The sequence below is a fragment of the Balaenoptera physalus genome (genome assembly GCF_965194825.1).
Source record: "Balaenoptera physalus genome assembly, chromosome: 1".
NCBI classification, from domain to species: domain Eukaryota; kingdom Metazoa; phylum Chordata; class Mammalia; order Artiodactyla; family Balaenopteridae; genus Balaenoptera; species Balaenoptera physalus.
Window position 1 is genome coordinate 127,705,536 of NC_138882.1, and position 26,622 is coordinate 127,732,157.

A 26,622-nucleotide genomic window follows, 5' to 3' on the forward strand; every position below is an offset into this window, starting at 1 on the left:
GGGAGATGTCTTCCTAGTATAAAGTATATTTTCACTGAGTGTCCAAGGAATGCACTTTACAATAGGAGAGATAATGTAATTGTGTGCCACAGAAGAGTCCAAACTATAAACTACATAAGAACAGAATTTTGTCCCAAGGACACCTTTAGAAGGTAAAATACCATTGAGAGACTATAAATCTATGATAACTACTCATGTCTGAATTGCCATTGGATACCCTCAATTGTCCCTTCTATCATGTTTTCATGCAGATATTGAGCTCCAAGACAAAGTACTCAAAACTGAATTACCTCCATCTTTCTCTCTTCACTATTACCTCCTACTTTTCAGTAATCATAGAATGTTTATTTCCCCAAATTGTGGAAGTAGAAAACTTCAATATGTGGTTAGTTGATTTCTTAAAAGCAGGCCTTGCTGTAAGCTAATCATAGGCAGTGAGTGTTTTGATTCATGGAAATTCTAGAAACTCTTTAATTAACCTTATAAAAAGGCTGTTAACTTGAAACGTCTTCCACAACAAGTAATACTTTCATAGATGGAATAGATCTGTCACTATCCCAATAGAGGAATAGGCTCATACATGGTGAAGTATAAGGAAAGAAATAGTAAAGATAAAAGCAGAAATCAGTGAAACAGAACACAAAAATATAATGGATAAGATCAACAAAACCAAAAGCTATTTTTTAAATGACTAATAAAACTGATAAAACCCTAGTGATACATATCAAGAAAAAGTAGCATAAATTAAACTCAAAGTAAGTAAAAGTAAATGAATAACAAAAGATAAGAGTACAAATCAATTAAATAGAACATAGAAAAGCAAAGGAGAAAATCAGTGGAACCAAAGCTTATTATTTGTAATGATTAATTAAATTGATAAAATTGATTAAAATCTAGCTAGACTGATCAAAAAGAAAAGGAAAATCAAAAAAGAGATGCGTCACTGTAGACCTTAGTTTCATTTTAAAAAAATAATAAGGAAATATTATGAACAGCTTTATGCCAGTAAAGTTGGCCTGTGGACAATATACTTGAAAGATATGACGTCTGAAAAGATATCCAAAATGAAATAGAAAACATAAATAGTCCTATAACAATTACAGAATTAGAATTTATAATCAAAATCCTTACCACAAAGAAAGTTCCAGGCCCAGAAGGATTCAATGGTAAATTTTATCAAACATTTAAGGAAAAATAATACTAATCCTACAAAAACTCTTTCAGAAAATCAAAGAGGAGAGAACATTTTACAATTCATGTAACAGTACCAAAATCAGACAAAGACATCTCCAGAAAAAAGAACTACATACCAAATTCCCATAAACAAAGACACAAATTTATAAATATATAAACGGAAAAATGCATAATGGTCAAGAATGGCTTATACTGATTATAAGGGATCAGTTCAACATTCAAAAATAAATCAATCACCATATAAATAGAATAAAGGGGGAACAACCCATATGATCATCACAATAGATGCAGGGGGGAACAGTAGACAAAATTCAATTCCCATTTATGATAAAAAACTTTGAAAACTAGGAGTAAAAGGGAACTCCTTCAACATGATAAAAAGCATCTTTGAAAAACCTGCAGCTAATATTTTTGAAAGTGAAAGGTTCAAAGCTTTCTAGCTAAGATCACAAATGGATGTCTATCTCACTTCTTCTGTTCAACCTTGTGATGGAGGTCTTAGCTAGCCAGTTTCACCAGGCAAAGATAGATAGTAGATAGATAGATGGATAGACAGATAGATAGATAGATAGATAGATAGATAGATAGATAGATAGATAGTTAGATAGATAGATAAAGATAGAGGATTGATTGATAAAGGCAAGGCATAAATATTGGAAAGGAAGAATAAAAACTGTCTTTATCTGCCCAGGACATTATCATATACACAGTAAATTTCAATGAATTTATACAAAAGCTACTAGAACTAATAAATAAAGTTAGCAAGTTCACAGGACACAGTCAATAATACAAAAATCAACTTTATTGCTGTATAATCACAATTTAAAATTTTGAAGTAAAATTAGAAACTAACATCATTTATTAGAACATCAAGATATGAAATACTTAGGAATAAATTAAGCAAAAATAAGGGACCAAATCTGTACAATGAAAACTATAATACTTTGCAAAATTAAAGAAGATATAAATAGATATACTGTGATAGTGGCAAATATTGGCCTTTAATTTTATTGTTTTATCTTTGACAGATTTTGAAATTAATTTTGTTATGGCCTCATAAAACAAGTTTGGAAGTATTCCCACTTTATCGTTTCTGTGTGTAAAACTATGTAAGATATTTTGAAGAATTCACCTGGGAATGGGGTTTTCTTTGTGGATGAGTTTACTTTTCAAAATTTAAATATTTAGACATATATACACTACCAAATGTAAAATAGATAGCTAGTGGGAAGCAGCCGCATAGCACAGGGAGATCAGCTTGGTGCTTTGTGACCACCTAGAGGGGTGGGATAGGGAGGGTGGGAGGGAGGGAGACACAAGAGGGAAGAGATATGGGAACATATGTATATGTATAACTGATTCACTTTGTTATAAAGCAGAAACTAACACACCATTGTAAAGCAATTATACTCCAATAAAGATGTTAAAAAAATTTAAATATTTAATAACTTAATTAAGGATTCAGTTAGGCAGAGAGAGCAAATCCCCCCTTCCTCCACCTTTTTATTCTATTGAAGCCCTCAATAGATTGGAATATGCCCACTCATGTTGGGGAGGGCAATGCACCTCATTCAGTCTATTGATTCAAATGCTAACCTCTTCTTGAAATAGTCTCACAGACATAACCAGAAATAATGCCTAACCAGACATCTGGACATCTCATGATCCAGTCAAGTCATACAAAGAACTATCATATATAGATATGCTACATATACCACAAGTTGTTTATTCATTCATCAGTTGATGGGTTTTGCTATTATAAAAAATGCTGCAATAAACATGAGTATACAAGTCTTTGTATGGACATATGTTTTCATTCCATTAGATAAATACCTAGAGTGGGATTGCTGGATAATAATATATGTTTAATATCATAAGATGATACCATACTATCTTCCTAAGTTAATGTGCTATTTTGTATTTCCACAGCAAGGTATGGGAGTCTCAGTTGCTTCACATCTTTGTCAGAAGTATTGTCCATCTTCTTCACTTGAGTCATTCAGGTGAGTCCGTAGTGGTATCTCACTAAAGTTTTCATTTGCATCTTCTTGATGACTACTGATGTGGATCATACTTTGTGATTATTGGCCACTTTTGTGAAGTGTCTGTCAAACCTTTTGCCCATTTAAAATTTTTCTTCTCTTTAAGAGTCCTTTATATGCTCTGGATAAGGTCTTTGTTTACTTTTCTGGATATCAGCCTTTTGTTGATATAGTTTCAATTTTTTTCTCTCAGTCTGTGGCTTTCTTAATGAGGTTCAAAGACATTGAACAAATTTTGATCTAATCAGTTTTCCTTTTTTTTTTTTTTTTCTCTTATGTGATTTTTGGATCCTGTTAAGAAATCTGCCTAACCCAATGTCATAAAGATTTTGTCTTAAAGCTTTCTTCTAGAAATTTAATAATTTTAGCTCTAACATTTAACTTTATGACTCATTTTGAGTTCATGTTTGCATATGGGGTGAGGTAGAGTTTCTTTTCCCTATGCATTTGTTTATCCATTTATTCCAGGATTGTTTTTTAAAAGGCTATCTTTTCCCATTAAATAATTTTGGAACATTGAATGGAAATCACTTGAGCATTTAAGTGTGAGTGCCTTTTCTGATGCATTTTCATAACTCCTGCAAGAAAATACCACATTAGAACAGTGGGTCACCCATTTGAGCCTAGGTAGAAACCCTCTTAATGAGTCATTTTTAGGAAGGACTCTCAGAGATGGAGGCAGTTTTTTTTTTGTTTTTTTTTTTATTATTATTTATTTATTTATTTATGGCTGTGTTGGGCCTTCGTTTCTGTGTGAGGGCTTTCTCCAGTTGCAGCGAGCAGGGACCACTCTTCATCGCGATGCGCGGGCCTCTCACTGTCGTGGCCTCTCTTGTTGCGGAGCACAGGCTCCAGACGCGCAGGCTCAGTAATTGTGGCTCACGGGCCTAGTTGCTCCGCGGCATGTGGGATCTTCCCAGACAAGGGATCGAACCCGTGTCCCCTGCATTGGCAGGCAGATTCTCAACCACTGCGCCACCAGGGAAGCCCTGGAGGCAGTTTTTGTTGAAGGCTGATACAGCCAAGATCCCTGATTCTCCACTGCTGGCATATGCAGGTACTTTGTGGCAGGCACCTGAGAAGAATGAAGTAAATGATGTGTTTCTTCAGATATTTTAAATGTAGTTTTACAGTGCACTGATCACTTTCCTTATCTTTGATTTTGGTAAGGGGATTTGATTACCCTGAAGTGTCATGTAAATTAATAAATGATGATTCAAAAGAGTGGATGGATTACAATTAGACCTTGTGAGTCTTTGTCTCATAATCCTGTATATTATTCTAAATTTCTGCAATATATGTATAATAACTGGCATTAAGGGAAAACAACAATAATAAATGCTGTGCAGGGAAAACATAGTTAATGTATTGTGGTTTTATGATTTACACTGGCTCTAATGCAACCGATTCATTTTGTGACTAATAGCAAAAAAGAGAAAACATGAAATGTGCAGCTGAACAGAGCCACCTAGCCATCACCCTGATCAACGATCACTGTTGAAACTCCCAGGGAGCTGTGAGATCATTCTTTCTCAGTGCAATCGGGCTCCCAGTTTCCCCAGTCCTCTCTCCCATTGCTCTGCCTCCTTCTCACTCTCCACATGGACTGTCATTCTCCTCTCCTCCCCCTGCCCAGGTCTCATTGCCAATTATGAACTTGCCTCTTCTTGGTCACAGACTTAACCTGGTTGAAGTAATGATATGATATTCTCGCTTCTCTGGACATACAGTGTTGTCATTTGAGCCCATAAATGACAGACTGGAACCAATTACAGATATTTGGTGCATCATTTGGTAATTTTAAATGATGTATGAAAACAGTATAAACATGGATCGATTTTTATATCCTACTTTGATTCTACTTGGCCACAAATTGTGATAACACTTGTTTCGAATAGAAAACTATGAAAAGGTGAGAGAAAAGTCACAGAGGGACGGTTTGTAACTTACAGGTGTCAATGTCTTTTTTTTAAGGATTTCTCCCATCACTCGCACAGTGAAGATACTTTCAAAATCAAGTTATATCACTTAGAACCTCATGTGTCAGAGGGATATACTTTATAGAGTTTTAACTGCCTGTCCCATATATGAAAATATTTATATCAAGATTTTTATCACTATAATATCATAGATTTTCAGACCTGGAAAAGAGCTTAGAATTCATCTTGTGAAGTCCAAGCTCCTAACTTTACAAATGAAAGAACTAAATCTTACAGAAGTAAATAAATAAACCTCAAATCTCAGAGCTACTGAAAAATAGAGCAAAATGTTGACTCTATGCTTCCAGAGTACAATTTTAATGTTACACCCCTCAAACTCTAGAATCTGGAACAATACCTTACACAGTGGAGATTTTAATGAATAATAATCATGAAGGTTGGAAGGAATCAATTTTCCTGAATACAGCTAGGAGCCCATTCTTATAACTTACAATTTACATGACTTTCAGGGTAAGCATATTTTCCATGCATATGGAATGCATAGAAAATGTAGCCCAGATGAATGCTAAATGTTTTAAAAACAAAATATGCCTGGGAAAGGAGCAAAATTAGAACAGTAAAGGAATGAGTCTCAAAAACCAATAGTCTGAGACTCCTGAAGAATATCTCAAGTTTGTGGAGATTGCAGAACAGTTGCAAGTTTCTAGATACTGAGATCTTGGAATGACTGCAGACTGTATGTTGAAATGCATGCCCTTGGCATTGCTATGATGCAGTTAGATTATGTCATTTTAAACTAAGCTGGGCCCTCAGCAGCTCCAGTCCCCATCCCTGAAAGCAACTGGCTCACCATCCAGCTCTCAGTGTGACCGAACTTTGTGCAGAATGACCTACCCAAGACACTTGCACAGTTCACAGTACATGGATGCTCAATAAAGAATGGTATTAAACAGGTGAATTTATCTCCTACAATGCTGGGAAAATTGTAGTTTGATGCACTGGGAAATATGTGGTGTGAAGCTACAGATACCGTGGTTACTGACCAACCCTAACATTTGTGTTAATAAATCATAACCGCTGGTTAAGGAAAAGCATACTGGCCATAACTTTCTCACCCTCTGTAGCCTTGTCTTGAAAAAGAGATGGAAACCTTCTGTATTTAGAAGAAGAAAATGATCTTTTTAAAAAAATTCGATGCACTTTTTTTTCCCCGTAAATAAATTAGACTCATGCCAGGATTGTGAATTCTCCAAAGAGGGTGAGGACAAAATCTTGACATCCATTGTAGTTTCAATCTCTCCGTGCCTCAGGGAGAAAGTTAGCTCCCATTTCTGAGCTAATGGAAGTTCTTCCTGGTGTCCAGAGGGAGACAGTATATGCTGTGGTCCCTGGGCTATAAGTGGAGGCAAGACCATCGTAGGTAATGTCCTCACGGTTCACAGTACACACTGATTTTGGCACTAAAGAAAGTGTTGAACCTGTGGGGATTTTTAGTCAAGCAATAGCCCAATATGTTTTTAATATTAAGAGAAAAGGACCTATACATAAATCACTATACTGTAAGGCAAAAATTACTGCTACAAGAGAAACATAATCAAAGTACTATAAAGTACCGATGGAATACACTATTTAACTGATAGTAAGAGAAAAGTTTTAAAATGGTGTGGCATTCCAACTGGGCTTTGAACAATTGGTTAAATTCTAACAGGAAAAAAGCATAGAGATTGTGTTCTGTGCTACAGGAATAGTAGTAAAGGCATGAACAGTTACCCTGTGTTTAGGAATGGCCAGAAAAACAGAGGTAGGAATGTAAGTTGTGAGGAAGAAAGGAAGTTAGAAGATGGTCAGATGGTCATACTTCTGCCTTCAGATCTATTCCTCAGGCTTGCATCCAATTCCACTCCATATCATAGAAAAGCCCACCTCTGCAGACTGCTTTATCAAGGCTCCTACCTCAGCTAGTTTACAGCTGAGTTTGGCCAGTGGGAGATACCTGCTAGAGACTGGAGGGCAGTAGTGCAGAGATCTGGGCTCTGTCTGCTCCTCTCTGACTCTTGCGTGTGACCTCTGGCAGCAACTATGTCTTCATGTCTCCAGCTTCCACAGGACTGTCCACTCTGTGCAGTTTCACTTCTCACCAGGAAGCCCCCACTTAGTTGAGTTTCCTCCAAAGAGCTTTGGCTTCTTGGTTCTGGTAACACCATCTCATCACTTTGTCCTCTCTACCCTAAGGGTGGTAGCAGCTTCCTCTTTCACCTGAAGGAAATCAGGATATGTCACCCCAAATACACCCCTCTGACATAAAAATTATTTTGAGTTAAAGACAGCTAAGAAGCAGGAAAAGCTCTCTCTACCCTCCCCTTTTCTGTCTGAAGGCAGGATATAAATTCTCCCTTTACTGGAGACAGACTCTTATCAGCTCAGAGACAGCACCAGAGCAATCTGCAAACAAACCTCACTTTATTAGTTCCCTCCTAAATATTTACCTTCCCACAGTTTGCCATCCTTAGAAGCCTAAAACTGCTTTCCTTTGTCCTGCCATTTCTCTACAAATGTATTGTTCTTTGTTGAAGATGCTATATAAGCTGGAGTTCTAAGCCACAGTTCTGAGTTACTTTTCATTGAGGTTTCTCCTCCATGATGTGCACAGCACAGGTAAATAAACTATTTTCCTCTTGTTAATCTTTTTGTTAAGGAACCCCAGATGAAAACTTAAGATCAGCAAAGATAAAGTTTTGGCTCCCCTAAATGGCTAACCTATGGCTTGTTTCTCTATCCTTGATTTGACTTCTCAGCTTTCCCATCACTTTGCTTAAAAGACCCAGAGTTGCTTCTGTTTTCTGCCAGGAGTCTGATAAGTACAGATGGCCATTAAGACTGACTTTGCTCCACCTTTCTTTGCCTTTCCCTACCTTAGTCCTCTACATTTAAAAGTACAGTTGACCCTTGAACAACGTGGGGGTTAGGGGTGCCAAGACCCCACACACAGATAAAAATTTGAGTATAACTTTTGATTCCCCCAAACTTAACTACAAATAACCTACTGTTAGTGGAAGTCTTACCAATAACATAAACAGTTAACACATATTTTGTATGTTATATGTTTTATATACTGTATTCATTCAATAAAGTAAGCTAGAGAAAAGAAAATTTTATTAAGAAATAAAGAAATTAAGAAAATTATATGGAAGAAAAATACACTTACAGTACTGTACTGTATTTATCAATACCATAAGTTTACATGGTTTGTTTACAGGATGAATCATCCGCCTGACAGTATGTACATCAATATTGTCTTATATGATACAAAACACAATAGATGTTTTATGTATTACTATCACTAGACTTCAAAATGAAAAACTAATGTGAAAAATGCATATTTATTTACAAGTATAATGGTTCGTGCATTGATAATGAAGAAGCAGCAGTATGATTGCTTCATGGTAGCGTAGCCTATGCACTAGTGAATGAATCATTATAAAATTGTATGGCATACAATACTATAGTCTTATTCATAATACAGTATTAGAAACATTGTTACTTTTTTTTTTTTTAGAAACCACTTACCTGTGATGATAGGCTGAGACAGAGTTTTTCCAATAATGAGAGAGAGGGGCATACTGTATGGTAATGTAACTCTTTGAAAGCAAAGTTATAAAACAGTAAGAAAACTAACACCCTGTCAATTTTATGTTAAATATTACTAACCTTATGCCTATGTAAGATATGCTGTCCACTTCAATACAAGTCTGGTGCACCATGTTCTACCCGATGAATACTTAGGTGATGATGATGATGATGACACAAAAATGTCTCCTACGGTTCTTGTCATACGGTTACTAGATTTTCACATGAAGACATTCACACATACACAGCAGATAAGTTTATTAACTGTACGGCATGATGATCATTTGCTCTTTGTTAAGTGGAAGTGGATCATGATAAAGGTCTTCACCCTTGTTGTCTCCATGCTGAGAAGGCTGCGGGGGAGGAGGGAAAGGAGGGGTTGGTCTTGCTATCTCAGCAGCGGCAGAGAGGGAAGAGATGGAGGAGGGGGAGGGGGAGGGCAGGAGAGGCAGGCACACTCTGTGTAACTTTATGGGACTACACGGTAATTTCTGTCTGACTTTTGCTTTTTCATTTCTCTTAAACTGTTTCTAGATGGAATCGATCCTCCTACTGTTTTTCACTTTAGTTTCAGTACCCATTTCATAGAAGGGCCCATCCATGTCGTAAAAGAATGTAAAAGCAGTCTTGAAAAATCAGAACCCTTCCGACGGAATGTCCAGTGTCAGTTTGTTTGCTGGCACTGCTTCTTCTACATCTTCTTCCTCATTGTCTGGCACTGTTTCAGATGCATTCAGTCATCTTCTGTTAATTCCTCTGGTGTGGTGTCTATTAGCTCTTGAATTTCTCCAAGATCCATATTTTGAAACCCTTTACTTCCCACCTTTTTTGTCATAGCCACAATCTCTTTCAGGATTTCCTTGACTGGTTCTGTCATAAATCCTGTGAAGTCATGCACAACATCTGAACAGAGTTTTCTCCAGCACGAATTTATTGTTTCGGGCTTGATGGCTTTCACAACTTTTTCTATAATAACAACGGCATCTTCAGTGGAAGGTGTAATCCTTCCAGACTTTCATGATGTTCTCTCCATCAGGGTTCTCTTCCATAGCACTGACAATCCTTTCCATAGCATACTGTGTGTGATGAGCCTTAAAGGTCTTTCCGACCCCCTGATCTAGAGGCTGACTTTGAGACCTTGTGTTTGGTGGCAAGGAGACCACTTCAGCAACTTTGATGTTGAACTCATGAGGCTCTGGATGGCCAGGGGCCTTGTCCAATATCAAAAGAACTTTAAAAGGCAATCCCTTACAGGCAAGGTATTTCCTTCAGGGACAAATCATCGATGGAACCAGTCCAGAAAAAGAATTCTCATGATCCAGGCCTTCTTGATGTACAACCAAGACTGACAGCTGGTGTTTATCTTTTCCCTTCAAGGCTCAGATATTAGCAGCTTTATAGATAAGGGCAGTACTTACCATAAACCCGACCGCATTTGCACAAGCAGTAGAGTTAGCCTATCCCTTCCTGCCTTAAATCCTAGCGCTCGCTTTTCTTCCTTACAAATAAATGACTCTTGTGGCATTTTTTTCCCCAGAATAGGGCACTTTCATCTGCATTAAAAACCCATTCAGGGCTTCCCTGGTGGCGCAGTGGTTGAGAATCTGCCTGCCAATGCAGGGGACACGGGTTCGATCCCTGGTCTGGGAAGATCCCACATGCCGCGGAGCAACTAGGCCCGTGAGCCACAATTACTGAGCCTGCGCGTCTGGAGCCTGTGCTCCGCAACAAGAGAGGCCGCGATAGTGAGAGGCCCGCGCATCGCGATGAAGAGTGGCCCCCGCTTGCCGCAACTAGAGAAAGCCCTCGCACAGAAACGAAGACCCAACACAGCCATAAATAAATAAATAAATAAATAAACCCAAAGTTAAAAAAAAAAGAAAAAAACACATTCAGGAGAATTCTTTCTCCTCAATGATTTTCTTAATGGCGTCTTGGAATTCGTCTGCTGCCTCTTGGTCAGCAGACGCTGGTTCTCCTGGTATCTTGATATTTTTAAAGCCAAACCTCTTCCTAAAATTATCCAACCATCCTTTGCTGGCATTAAATTCTACAGCTTTAGATCCTTCACCTTCCTTTGGCTTTCGGTTGTCATATAATGATTTCGCTTTTTAAAAAAAATCATTTTAGAATCTGTAGCTATGCCTGCACCCACATAAAAGCTGCATTTTCAATACAAGATAAAAAGGCATTTTGCAAAAAGTGCAAGGTTTTCCCGCCTGCTGATGTAGCTGCAGCGATGGCTTCACGATTTTCCTTTTCTTTTTTTACAGTGGTCCTTATGCTGGATTCATTTATCTTAAAATGGCAGGCAACAGCAGCTGCAGACCTCGATCTAGGGTACATACCCAGCAATTCAACTTTTTCTTGTAATGTCATGACTTCTCTGCTTCTTGGGAGCACTTCCAGCCTCACTAGTGGCACTTTGTATGGATCCCATAGTGTTATTCGAGGTTTACAGTATTGCACTAAACATGATGAAAACCATGCAAGAACCGGGAGAGATCACTTTTTACCGTGATACGCAATTTACCAAAGAGAGGAACTGCACGTGCAGAGATGATTAGCATCACTTGGCGTTTTACACAATACTCGCAACACCTGAGCTCACCTAAACAGCAACAGGAGGTGGCTATGAAATTAACATGATAGCACAGTATGTACTGCAGTTAATTTTACACAGTCACAGTTTAATACCGCATCTTTACATTTGTTTACATTTCTCTCGGCTGCAAATGGCACCAAGTATAGTCTGTAAGTGTTTTATGAATAAGTTTTGATAAATGTTAGCTTTTTAATTTGTGCATATTTTATGGTTGTAAATGATAAAATAGACTAGTATCTATATATATTTTATGGATTCATGACATACTTAACTTTTTCTTCATTTTTTTTTTTTTGATATTTCTAGACTACACCATTTGTCTGCAAGTTTTTTCAAATTGGTGCAAATCTCCCCCAAAATTTCCTGTATATTTATTGAAAAAGATCTGTATATCAGTGGACCTGTACAGTTCAAACCTGTGCTGTTCAAGGGTCTACTGTAGTTGTTTTGTTGTTGTTCTCAACTGATTTTCATGAATCAGGTTCACATCCCATCAATCTTCATATGTTTTCTAATCATTTCATTTAAACTCCCCAAACATTATTGAACATCTATTATGTGCAGAAACTGTACTAATTGCACTGCCCACAAAAAGCAGTGTGCCAGATACATGGCCATATAGCTAAATAATTAACATATAGTGTGAGAATGCTTGAACAGTATCTACAAAAATCAGCAGAATGTAAATGACAGAGAAATCAATTCTTATTTTTTAGTTAATTTTATTTATTTTTTTGTACAGCAGGTTCTTATTAGTTATCTATTTTATACATATTAGTTTGTATATGTCAATTCCAATCTCCCAATTCATCCCACCACCACCACACCCCCGCCACTTTCCCCCCTTGGTGTCCACATGTTTGTTCTCTACATCTGTGTCTCAATTTCTGCCCTGCAAACCGGTTCATCTGTACCATTTTTCTAGGTTCCACATATATGCGTTAATATACGATTTTTGTTTTTCTCTTTCTGACTTACTTCATTCTGTATGACACTTTCTAGATCCATCCATGTCTCTATAAATGACCCAATTTTGTTCCTTTTTATGGCTGAGTAATATTCCATTGTATATATGTACCACATTTTCCTTATCCACTCGTCTGTCGATGGGCATTTAGGTTGCTTCCATGTCCTGGCTATTGTAAATAGTGCTGTAATGAACATTGGGGTGCATGTGTCTTTTTAAATTATGGCTCTCTCAGGGTATATGCCCAGTAGTGGGATTGCTGGGTCGTATGGTAGTTCTCTTTTTACTTTTTTGAGGAACCTCCATACTGTTCTCCATAGTGGGTGTATCAATTTACATTCCCACCAACAGTGTAAGAGGGTTCCCTTTTCTCCACACCCTCTCCAGCATTTGTTTGTACATTTTCTGATAATGCCCATTCTGACCAGTGTGAGGTGATACTTCATTGTAGTTTTGATTTGCATTTCTCTAATAATTAGTTATGTTGACCAGCTTTTCATGTGCTTCTTGGCCCTCTGTATGTATTCCTTAGAGAAATGTCTATTTAGGTCTTCTGCCCATTTTTGGATTGGGTTGTTTGTTTTTTTAATATTGAGCTGCATGAGCTGTTTATATATTTTGGAGATTAATCTTTTGTCCATTGATTCATTTGCAAATATTTTCTCCCATTCTGAGGGTTGTCTTTTTGTTTTCTTTGTAGTTTTCTTTGCTGTGCAAAAACTTTTAAGTTTCATTAGGTCCCATTTGTTTATTTTTGTTTTTATTTCCTTTACTCTAGGAAGTGAATCAAAAAAGATCTTGCTGTGATTTATGTCAAAGAGTGTTCTTCCTATGTTTTCCTCTAAGAGTGTTATAGTGTCCAGTCTTACATTTAGGTCTCTAATCCATTTTGAGTTTATTTTTGTATATGGTGTTAGGGAGTGTTCTAACTTCATTCTTTTACATGTAGCTGTCCAGTTTTTCCCAGCACCACTTATTGCAGAGACTGTCTTTTCTCCATTGTATATCCTTGCCTCCTTTGTCATAGATTAGTTGACCATAGGTGTGTGGGTTTATCTCTGAGCTTTCTATCCTGTTCCACTGATCTATATTTCTGTTTTTGTGCCAATACCATATTGTCTTGATTACTGTAGCTTCGTAGTATAGTCTGAAGCCAGGGAGACTGATTCCTCTAGCTCCATTTTTTTCCCTCAAGACTGCTTTGGCTATTCGGGGTCTTCTGTGTCTCCACACAAATTTTAAGATTTTTACTTCTACTTCTGTAAAATATGCCATTGGTAATTTGATAGGGATTGCATTGAATCTGTAGATTGCTTTGGGTAATATAGTCATTCTCACAACATTGATTCTTCCAATCCAAGAACATGGTATATCTCTCTATCTGTTTGTATCATCTTTAATTTCTTTCATCAGTGTCTTATAGTTTTCTGCATACAGGTCTTTTGTCTCCCTAGGTAGGTTTATTCCTAGATATTTTATTCTTTTTGTTGCAATGGTAAGTGGGAGTGTTTCCTTAATTTCTCTTTCAGATTTCTCATCATTAGTGTATAGGAATGCAAGAGATTTCTGTGCATTAATCTTGTATCCTGCAACTTTACCAAATTCATTGATGAGCTCTAGTAGTTTTCTGGTGGCATCTTTAGGATTCTCTATGTATAGTATCATGTCATCTGCAAACAGTGACAGTTTTACTTGTTCTTTTCCAATTTATATTATTTTATTTCTTTTTCTTCTCTGATTGCCATGGTTAGGACTTCCACAACTATGTTGAATAATAGTGGTGTGAGTGGACATCCTTGTCTTGTTCCTGATCTTAGAGGAAATGCTTTCAGTTTTTCACCATTGAGAATGATGTTGGCTGTGGGTTTGTTGTATATGGCCTTTATTATGTTGAGGTAGGTTCCCTCTATGCCCACTTTCTGGAGAGTTTTTATCATAAATCTGTGTTGAATTGTGTCAAAAGCTTTTTCTACATCTATTGAGATGATCATATGGTTTTTATTCTTCAATTTGTTAGTATGGCGTATCACATTGATTGATTTGGGTATATTGAAGAATCCTTGCATCCCTGGGATAAATCCCACTTGATCATGGTGTATGATCCTTTCAATGTGTTGTTGAATTCTGTTTGCTAGTATTTTGTTGAGGATCTTTGCATCTATATTCATTAGTGATATTGGTCTGAAATTTTCTTTTTTTGTAGTATCTTTGTCTGGTTTTGGTATCTGGGTGATGGTGGCCTCCTAGAATCAGTTTTGGAGTGTTCCTTCCTCTGCAATTTTTTTGAAGAGTTTGAGAAGGATTGTTGTTAGCTCTTCTCTAAATGTTTGATAGAATTCACCTGTGAAGCCGTCTGGTCATGGACTTTTGTTTCTTGGAAGATTTTTAATCACAGTCTCAATTTCATTACTTGTGATTGCTCTGTTCATATTTTCTACTTCTTCCTGGTTCAGTCTTTGAAGGTTATACCTTTCTAAGAATTTGTCCATATCTTCCAGATTGTCCAGTTTATTGGCATAGAGTTGCTTGTAGTAGTCTCTTAGGATGCTTTGTATTTCTGCGGTGTCCATTGTAACTTCTCCATTTTCAATTCTAATTTTATTGATTTGAGTCCTCTCCCTCTTTTTCTTGATGAGTCTGGCTAATGGTTTATCAATTTTGTTTATCTTCTCAAAGAACTAGCTTTTAGTTTTATTGATCTTTGCAATTGTTTTCTTTCTTTCTATTCCATTTATTTCTGCTTTGATCTTTATGATTTCTTTCCTTCTACTAACTTTGGGTTTGGTTTGTTCTTCTTTCTCTAGTTCCTTTAGGTGTAAGGTTAGACAGTTTATTTGAGATGTTTGTTGTTTCTTGAGGTAGGACTGTATTGCTATAAACTTCCCTTTAGAACTGCTTTTGCTGCATCCCATAGGTTTTGGATCGTCGTGTTTTCACTGTCATTTGTCTCAAGGTATTTTTGATTTCCACTTTGATTTCTTCAGTGATCTCTTGGTTATTTACTAACGTATTGTTTAGCCTCTTGTGTTTGTGTTATTTACATTTTTTTCCCTGTAATTGATTTCTAATCTCATAGCACTGTGGTCAGAAAAGATGTTTGAAATGATTTCAATTTTCTTAAATTTACTGAGGCTTGATTTGTGACCCAAGATGTGATTTATCCTGGGGAATGTTTGGTGTGCACTTGAGAAGAAAGTGTAATCTGCGGTTTTGATATGGAATGTCCTATAAATATCAATTAAACCTATCTGGTCTATTGTGTCATTTAAAGCTTGTGTTTCCTTTTAATTTTCATTTTGGATGATCTGTCCATTGGTGTAAGTGAGGTGTTAAAGTCTCCCAGTATTATTGTGTTTCTGTCAATTTCCTCTTTTATAGCTGTTAGCAGTTGCCTTATATATTGAGGTGCTCCTATGTTGCGTGCATATATATTTATAATTGTTATATCTTCTTCTTGAATTGATCCCTTGATCATTATGTAGTGTCCTTCTTTGTATCTTGTAATAGTCATTGTTTTAAAGTCTATTTTGTCTGATATGAGAATTGCTACTCCAGCTTTCTTTTGATTTCCATTTGCATGGAATATCTTTTTCCATCCCCTCACTTGCAGTCTGTATGTGTCCCTAGGTCTGAAGTGGGTCTCTTGTAGACAGTATATTTATGGGTCTTGTTTTTGTATCCATTCAGTGAGCCTGTGTCTTTTGGTTGGAGCATTTATTCCATTCATGTTTAAGGTAATTATCGATATGTATGTTCCTATTACTATTTCTTAATTGTTTTGGGTTTGTTTTTGTAGGACCTTTTCTTCTCTTGTGTTTCCCACTTAGAGAATTTCCCTTAACATTTGTTGTAGAGCTGGTTTGGTGGTGCTGAATTCCTTTAGCTTTTGCTTGTCTGTAAAGCTTTTGATTTCTCCATCAAATCTAAATGAGATCCTTGCCAGGTAGAGTAATCTTGGTTGTAGGTTCTTTCCTTTCATCACTTTAAATATGTCATGCAACTCCCTTCTGGCTTGTAGAGTTTCTGCTGAGAAATCAGCTGTTAACTTTATGGGAGTTCCCTTGTAGGTTATTTGTCGTTTTTCCCTGCTGCTTTCAATAATTTTTCTTTGTCTTTAATTTTTGCCAGTTTGATTACTATGTGTCTCGGTGTGTTTCTCTTTGGGTTTATCCTGTATGGGACTCTCTGCGCTTCCTGGACTTGGGTGGCTATTTCCTTTCCCATGTGAGGGAAGTTTTTGACTATAATCTTTTCAAATATTTTCTCAGGTCCTTTCTCTCTCTCTTCTCCTTCTTGGACCCCTATAATATGAATGTTGTTGCGTTTAATGTTGTCCCAGAGGTCTCTTAGGCTGTCTTCATTTCTTTTCATTCTTTTTTCTTTATTCTGTTCCGTGGCAGTGAATTCCACCATTCTGTCTTCCAGGTCACTTATCTGTTCTTCTGCCTCACTTATTCTGATATTGATTCCTTATAGTGTATTTTTCACTTCAGTTATTTTATTGTTCTTCTCTGTTTGTTTGTTCTTTAATTCTTCTAGGTCTTTTTTAAACATTTCTTGCATCTTCTCAATCTTTGCCTCCATTCTTTTTCAGAGGTCCTGGATCATCTTCACTATCATTATTCTGAATTCTTTTTCTGGAAGTTTGCCTATCTCCACTTCATTTAGTTGTTTTTCTGGGGTTTTATCTTGTTCCTTCATCTGGTATATAGCTCTTCCTTTTCATCTTGTCTATCTATCTGTGAATGTGGTTTTTGTTCCACAGGATTGTAGTTCTTCTTGCTTCTGCTGTCTGCCCTCTGGTGGATGAGGCTATCCAAGAGGCTTGTGCAAGCTTTCTGATGGGAGATACTAGTGGTGGATAGAGCTGGCTGTTGCTCTGGTGGGCAGAGCTCAGTAAAACTTTACTCTGCTTTTCTGCTGATGGGTGGGGCTGAGTTCCCTCCCTATTGGTTGTTTGGCCTGAGGCAACCCAGCACTGGAGGCTACCCAGGCTCCTTGGCGGGGCCAATGGCGGACTCCGTGAGGGCTCACACCAAGGAGCACTTCCCAGAACCTCTGTTGCCAGTGTCCTTGTCCTCACGGTGAAACACAGCCACCCCTTGCCTCTGCAGGAGACCCTCCAACGTTAGCCAGTAGGTCTGGTTCAGTCTCCTATGGGGTCACTGCTCCTTCCCCTGGGTCTCGATGCGCACACTACTTTGTGTGTGCCCTCCAAGAGTGGAGTCTCTGTTTCCCCCAGTCCTGTTGAAGTCCTGCAATCAAATCCTGCTAGGCTCCAAAGTCTGATTCTCTAGGAATTCCTCCTCCCGTTGCCAGGCCCCCAGGTTGGGAAGCCTGACGTGGGGCTCAGAACCTTCACTCCAGTGGGTGGACTTCTGTGGTATAAGTGTTCTCCAGTTTGTGAGTCACCCACCCAGCAGTTATGGGATTTGATTTTATTGTGATTGTGCCCCTCCTACCATCTCATTGTGGCTTCTCCTTTGTCTTTGGACGTGGGGTATCTTTTTTGGTGAGTTCCAGTGTCTTTCTGTGGATTAATGTCCAGCCGTTAGTTGTGATTCCGGTGCTCTTGCAAGAGGGAGTGAGAGCACATCCTTCTACTTTGCCATCTTGAACCAATCTCCGAGAAATCAATTCTTGATTGTCAGGTGGTAGAGAGGTGTATGGGGTGGAATATTACAGAAGGGAAAGATGAATAATAATAGGCATTTATTTACTGCTTACTGTGTTTCTGACACTTTTCAAAAAGTGCTTTACATATACTCTCTCATTTAATCCTCAAAACAACTCTCTGAGGTATGTACTATAATTATCCCCATATAAACAGAAATTAAGTCACTGCCCCAAAGTATAAACAACAGCATGGGAGATAGGACAATGCATGTAAAATAGTCAGGAAGGGGAATTCACTCAGTGGAGCTCTTGTTTTATTGTTTGAGAACAAATATGACCAGTTTAGGAAAACTGTCCTAAGAAGTTTGGACATAATACCATGTAGCTGAAGGGAATTCATTGTAAATCTCTGAAGGAAGAATTGGCAGGGAAACAGGGCATATTGTCATGATTTTTGTAGCAAGATACTATAGTAACTAATTTGCAAACTCTTCATTCATATAGAATAATACTAAATCAAATATAAATTAAAATGGGACGAACATGGCTCTTGAAGCATAATGTGTCTTCTGTTCTACAGGAGTGTAATTTGACTGCACAAATTAACTCATGTATACACGGGTTCAAACCTCATTATCCAAAAGTAATGTAATTGGGGATAACACTTTTGAAAAGCAAAAGGCAAAAGTACCCACTTCATGTGTTCATTGATCACCATAAGGCTTGAGTATTATACATTCAAATTTATATTCTACAGGTTGACAAACATACTAAAATAGGGTAGATTAATAGTAGCTTAAATTGCAAATATACATGAATAATACATCATATAATGCCAGGAATAACAAAATGTAGCACAGAACACAGCATTTCCAAATACTATCATATATTCAACACCAGGAGAAAATTATCTTCCAATTCAATATTGCATACCTTTAACAAAATTACACGTTTAAAAATTTTTCTGTTGTGATAGTTTTTTTAAAAAATTAGAAATCTTTGTTTTTATTCAAGCTTCCAGATTCAACCTTCAGCATCCTCTCCATTTAGTAGAGCATTGACCACTAGGGGGCAGACATGACCAAGCCATTTAATGTATTTCTATTTGCTATTTCAGATTTTGAATTGAGATGCAGTATGCTCTTGAAGCCAAAGGTATATTTTCTTTAAAACTGCATACCAAACAAACAGAAAAAGAGAAAGAAAAAACTGACAATTCAATTTTAAGTCTCTTTTGTTTTCTTATGAGTTACCAAGTCCAAATCTTATCTTTGTTTTCAACTACAATAAAATTAAATTTACAATAGAGAGACTGATAGTTAATTATTACTTTTTTGTTATAAGATTGGCAATGTCCTTCAGAACCTAGGTTTGTGTTTCTAAGCGCCTACACTAATAATTTAGTTATATATATTACCTAAATTTGTTCTTACAACACATCTGTGAATAAAGTGTTACCATCTTCATCTGTAAGATGGGGAAATTAAAGATTTTTAAAAGATCGCAAATTATGTGGCATAATAAGGATTTAGACCCAGTTTTGTCTAATTCCAAAGTTTGTGTGTGATATTCCTTCATTTTTTCTGTGTTCATTATGAAATATACAGTACATGCGGGAAAGTACATAAAATACAAGTATTCAACTTAAAAATAATAATAAAGCAAATATCCATTTCACCACCACCCTGACCCAAACAAAGGACACTTTTAGCTCCTGCAGAAGCACCAGATGAGCTACTCACCCTTCACAACACCCCCTCCACATTGGAAGGTAATTATCATCTTCATTTTTATGATCATCATTCCCTTTCTTCTGTTTAGAACTTTTGTGAGAGTTATATGAATCTATTCATAGTGTATAGATTCATTCATGTCTTTCTCCTTTTGGTCAATATTATATTTGTAATATTTATCTATACTGTTGTACATAGTTACAGTTCTTTAATTTTCATTGTTACATAAAATGAAATGCTCTATGTAATATACCATAATTTATTATCTATTCTACTATTGATAGGCATGGGGGTTGTCTTCAGTTTGGGACTATTATGAATAAGGCTACTACACACATTCTTACACACATCTTTTGATGCATATATAAAAATTGTCCCTAAGATATATAACTGAGTTAAATAGCTAGTTCATCAGGTCTGTCTGCATATCTTCAACTTTATTGGAAACAAAAGTCTATTGACAGGTGAATAAGCAAAGAGATGTGGTATATCCACACAATGGAATACTACTCAGCAGTAAAAAGAAGGAACTATTGACACATGCAACAACATAGATGAACCAGGTGGACTATTTTATTCTTTTATCCACTATTAATTGTAATACAATATTACTATATTTTTATATGTATTGATAGTTATTGAATGTATAACCTTCCCAAAATGAAAAATTAGTTTCCATGGGTAATACACCAAGTTAGGGTGGGGGGAATCATTTCATCCTGGAGGTTCATTGTCTTTGTAAGTTTTATTTTCATTTACATCTATAAATGACCCTGCATATCCTTTATTACTCTAGATAGTTATGGTAGGGTTTTAAATGATGCTTAGTACACCACACATTAATAATACTACTGTGACATTTTACCACCCTTTCCAGTAAAAATGACGTTTTCTGTATGACATATATTTTCCCGTAGCTGGAGAAGTCACCAGAGACCACTGCTCTGTAAATTTTGGTTGCCTCTGGTCTGGATAAAGATACATATAGATATATGCCAGCCATCAAAAAAAATACCATAAATAAAAATAAGTTTTTACTGATAGAAGCTTCCAGGTAGCATCTGCTTCCCATTAAGAGGAGGTGGTTGATCCTGATCCTGTCCAATCTCAACCAGTTTTACTGTGAGGAACATGACCTTGTTTTAAAGGTGGGTACTCTGGTTATGAGGAAGCAGCAGTAAAAGACTGCATTCCCAGTGATGGCTTGCCATATTAGGTTGACCCTAGTGTTTCCATAGTCTAAGCCTCTATTTCACCTAGCTACTGCTTTCCCTTTCCCTCAACCCCTTTTCTTCTCTTTCAATTTCAGATAGCTTCATCATCTTTTAGATGGCCTACCTAGCAAGACAAGTTTCCTAAGAGAGGACTCCAGTGTCCCTATCTGAGTTAAAATTCCTCTCAGTATGGTGGTGAGCTTCCAGAAAAGCCATCTGCACTCGATTCAACACACCAAGTCTAATTCCCAAGGCTCCCAAATCTCTCTTGGTATGTTGGGACCAGTTTTAGTTAATCCACTACAAGTATAGTTGCCATTAACTGCTTGTGTTATGAGTGTTATTCAAATATATAATAGGCACCTAAAATATTGTTATTCCGGGAGATCATCAGCTGAACCTGTGACTCCTAGCTGCGGTTCAATTTAATAGGAATAGGCTCTTCATAATCATCCTTTTCAAAGTTTCGGAGACAAATTCCATCAGTGATACTTGCTCATCAAGTCAGGCATAATTCACTCTTTTGGACACCATTCTAATTTCCTGACTACCCTACTTATTTAATGTTCCTTCCACATTCATATCTGATTTAGTCAAAAGAGAAAAGGAGACTGACCTACTGGAAATTCAGTGGTGGCGTATCTCCCTTCAGACCCACACGGAGCTTAGAGTCACAACATATCCTGCTCAGTTCTAAGGTAGGCTCCTTCTCCAAGACATGATAAAACCAATATGATGAATATAATCAACAAAATGTGACTCAAATTAGAATTGCAACTAACTACTATTGAGGTGGATCATCAAGGGTAGTTGATGTCTTTTCAGTAAATAACTAAATCAGAGTTCTTAAGTTAGTCTTTTTTTTTTTTTTATTTTTTATTTTATTTATTTATTTATGGCTGTGTTGGGTCTTCGTTTCTGTGCGAGGGCTTTCTCCAGTTGCGGCAAGCGGGGGCCACTCTTCATCGCGGTGCGTGGGCCTCTCACTATCGCAGTCTCTCTTGTTGCGGAACACAGGCTCCAGACGCGCAGGCTCAGTAGTTGTGGCTCACGGGCCTAGTTGCTCCGTGGCATGTGGGATCTTCCCAGACCAGGGCTCGAACCCGTGTCCCCTGCATTGGCAGGCAGATTCTCAACCACTGCGCCACCAGGGAAGCCCTTAAGTTAGTCTTGTAGTTTGGCTTCAGTGTCATTCTCTTTCCCAGAGGGGGAAAAATCCAGGTTCTTCTCTCTGAATTACCAATAAATTGGTATTATATCTGAGAGAAACAGTTAAAAGTGTTTTTCTCTCACTCTGAGACACTCAGGAAAAAAGTGATGCAACACTATAGATTTTATGTGCTTTCTTTCCATCTGCCACAATTTCCCCTTTGCTTTCATTTGTTACTTACTTATTACCATATTTCATTCCCTGGGTGTGTCTCTATACTGTTTACCTCAAGGGCAGATAGATGGAATCAAGGCTTCCCCTTCATTCCACTCCCAGCAAGAAGGAAAGACAAGTAGTGATGGGACTATCCTATGTGTCACCAACAGGGCAGCACTTACAGTCAGTCCTAGTTAAGGACACATGAGGGGTGTCACTATCAAGTCCATTGTGTTTTTTACCAAGATGCCAGTCAAATTCAGAGAAATTGAACTAGTTTTCTGAGTATCAATCCCTCCCTTTGATGGGATATGGTAGTGTAGTCTTGAACACAATACAGGTGACTCTGGCAAGATAAAATAAATTTTCTGTTGGATGCTCACTTCAGCAGCACATATACTAAAATTGGAATGATACAGAGATTAGCATGGCCCCTGTGCAAGGATGACAGGAAAACTCGTGAAGCATTCCATATTAAAGAAAAGAAAAGAAGAGAAGAGAAAAGAAAAGAAAAGAAAAGAAAAGAAAAACTTTCTGTTGGAGTTGTGTGATTGCATCATCACTGTTATCTTTACCCCTACATTCACATAGGAACCACCCCCCAATGGTTTTTCTATGTTAGATTGACCCAGTCATGTCAGCCAGTTCTTCATGACCTTGGCATCACCAGTCTTTATCAACATATATTTTAATTACCCATTCCAGGTCTTTTTCAAACTGCTGCTATATGTGTGATACAGAATTTGGTAAGTCCATATGATGTTATGTCTCTTAGCTCATTTTTGTACACAGGAAACAGTGAAAAGTATACTTTCATTGATAAAATGTAACTTAGGAGACTGAGTTTATTCACGTTGTATTGTTCCAAATCTTTAATAGTATCTTCAGCCATGGTTACACCCAAAGGATAAGCAAAGCCTAATATGTGGTTATTCTAGTCAGGACGCAGTTGAAGCCACCTGGGCTACCAGTAAGCGTCCAGTGTTGTCAACTGCCATTCCCTGCCCTTGAGGAATCTTACCCAAAGTCATCTTTTGTAAATTCTTTTCCCATTCACAATCCGGATAGCATATTATCACATCAGCAATTTCCGTAAAGGAGTATGTCATTGTTCCATCCAATATTTATAGCTCAAGTAAAACATCCCCATTTATTTTATGTACCCAAGGAGATAACATCCAAGGAATAGACCAATGCATCAGTCTTTGTATTCTAATCCTGTATGAGCCAGCAGCCAGGTTTTATCTGGTGGTCATTGATATGACCCATTGAAATTCTTCCACAAAATTTCCACATATTTCCATAATTTAATTCTCCTCACAGTGGTATTTTTAATTGTCCAATCTTAAAGTGTTACTTTAGTAGGATAAAAGTCATAAGTTCACCCTTTTTAACAACAGAAACTAAGAATTCTTCTGGTGGTTCTGTCCTCTGTTCCAAAGGTGGGGCTGCAACCTGTTCATGGATACCATGTACTTTCCCAGAGTCACATCTAGTTACTATTCCATTTCTATGTTATCCATCATTGGATCTGACCCATCATTATTGGAATAACTCTCTGACATTACCTATAATATAATGGATATTTGATGTCTTTCAGTGATGGTAGCTATTTCTATCAAAGCCCAGTTTCAGAACAACAAAGGTCTCTTGGAGTGACTACATCTAGCTATTGTCATCAGGTTACTTGCAAGTCCAAATATCTCAGTAGTCACCAAATGAGAGCAGTTATAGACTTCTTCCTGAGAATTTAGTCTGCATATGTCTGCATAGTAGATATTTTCAAAATAATACGTGTGACAAAATTACATGGACTTGATTTTGCTACTTGAGCTATAGCTCTTCCTTTGTAAATTTATCAAAGTCTCTTTTGTTCCAGATCCCAGTCAAACTCAGATTTCTCTTTGGTCATTTGATATATAAAGGATAATAACATCTTGGGTACAACATATGTACCCTCTAAGATTCAAATAGCCTTAAAAGCCATTGAGCCTCATTCTAAGTAGTAAGCCCTGGCATATATTATGTACTGTCTTTGGAAAGTCTCTTGTGATTACAGCCCATGTTTTTCACTCAAAATTGAACTGAATAAACTATCACAGTTCTCGTTTTTTCCCTGGCTTTCTTTTCTTATAGAGAAGATATCATGGTAGTATCATCGTTATGAAGCAATTGACTTTTGACAATGTTCAAGTATAAATCTTGTCTTATTAGGTTATGACAGCATACTAGAGAATATAAGTATCTTTGAGGGAGGATAGAGAATGTATACTGTTGTTAGTCCCATGAGCAAGTAAACTAATCCTGGCTTTCTTTTGATATGGGAATGGAAAATAAATTGTATAATTTGTTACCATATATATAATATGGTATATTATATGTATATACTAGATAGACATGTATATACATTATTATTGATCTCAATTCTTCACTCTCTTCTGCAGTCACACACTTGCCATGACCTCACTGGGAGAGAGGGGTGAATTTTTCAGCCCCTTGGTTTTGGTTTGCCCATATGACTTGCTTTGGCCAATGGCAAGTGGGCAGAAGTGAGGATGTGTTAGTTGTATGCTTAGGCTTTAAGGGACATTGCATGGCTCCCCTTGCCTTCTTGCAATTCTGCCACACAACAGGAAGAGCTGTCCCTAGGAAGCTACTGTCTTATCAGTTTCAGAACGCACAGATATGGAGTGGAGCAGCCCCAGCCAACCTACCTCAGCAGCCATAGCCTGAAGTATAACCTTTCAGCTGAGCCCAAGCTGGGATAACCAACCTTCAGCCAGACCTCAGGCACAGACGATAATAAGTGATTCTTATTGAAGGCACTAAAGTTTGACGTGGCTTCTTAGGCAGTGAGAGTTAACCAAAAATAAAGTACTGATAGGTCAAATTTTTTATATCTCTCATTTAAAATATCTAATTAAGTACTTAATTTGAACTTGTGGATTTAAGTTGAAATCTTAATACATTTTCATCATATATTGGGAAATTTAGAATAACTTTAGGTTCACTATGATTCTAAGATCAAGATACTAGATCTGTAAGAATCTTTTAGTACTCAGGAAGGTTTAGTAAAACAATAGAATTGATAAAATAAGAAATTAAATATATTAAATTTGAGATGAAGTTTTAAAAATTTGGAAGTCTTGACTCATTAAATTTTTAGATAAAACCAAAACATTTTTCAAATGTCTTTTAAAAGGAGTTGGTATTATTGATTAAAGCTAAACATGTACACAATCCATGGCACAGCAATTCTGTCCTAGATATATACCCAACAGAAATGTTTCCATATGTTCTCCAAAGGCATATGTTGGAATGTTTGTATTAACACTATTTGTAATAGTGCCAAACTGGAAACTACCCAGCTGCCCATCAAAGGTAGAATAGATGAGAATGAATAATCTTTATCATTGTGCGATAATATAAATCAAACAAATACATTATCATATTAAAGTCAGACTCAGAAGAATAAATAGTGCATAATACTATTTAGGTGAGGGATAAAAAAGAACAAGACCAATCTACCCTATTAGAAGTCAGAATAGTGGGTATCCTAGGTATGATCGTAGATAATGTTGCAATTAAAGGTCCGAACAGTGGATATCCTAGATAACTAGACCTGGCATAAACGGGACTTATTTGATGCTGGTGATGTTCTATTTCTTATGTAAGTTCTAATTTCATGGATTTGTAAAGTTTGTACAAATATATCCAGCTATATATTGTACTTTTGAACCATGCACTTTTTATGTATATATGGTACTTTAACAAAATGCTTTTTATTAAAGTTTAAAAAGTTTTTCTTAATTTAGCCATTTAGACTTACTAATAAGATTTTTTAGCAAACTTTTTAATCTAAATGACAACTAGATACAAAACTTCCTGATCTATGAGATACATATTACGGTGCCTCTCCAGCTCAGTTAATCCAACAGTGGCCATGTCCATGATTAACTTTCTTCTAATAATAATAAATCACTCTTCCTGGGCAGACATGACCTAAGATGGGCTGATCATACTTCCTTGCTCTTCTTGGTAAAGTAATTATTCCTGGGGGAGGGAGGTTAGGTGTATGACTTGAGCTAGATCAACTGCGGTCGGTTTTTGAAAGTATTTCACAATGAAACTAGAAAAGAAAAGTCCTTTCTTTTCAGGTCACAAGACTGAATGAATGTCAGCCTGAAGCTTGGACTCAAAAGACGAAGGATTTATCAAGATTGCTAGCGTGAGAGAATGACAGCAATATACAGAAAGAAGGAATCAAAAGGCTGTGGTGTATGTGTGTGTGTGTGTGTGTGTGTGTGTGAAGGAGAGA

The 26,622-nt window shown here is 37.0% G+C and overlaps 1 long non-coding RNA gene across 1 annotated transcript; it reads left to right on the top strand.

Annotated features, from left to right (window-relative positions):
* The first annotated feature begins 2,442 nt into the window (after positions 1–2,442).
* LOC309641523 lies at positions 2,443–10,690 on the top strand. The gene is made up of 2 exons (XR_014252662.1): positions 2,443–3,914; positions 4,232–10,690. It is a non-coding gene; the product is annotated as an uncharacterized lncRNA (long non-coding RNA).
* Positions 10,691–26,622: the final 15,932 nt, after the last annotated feature.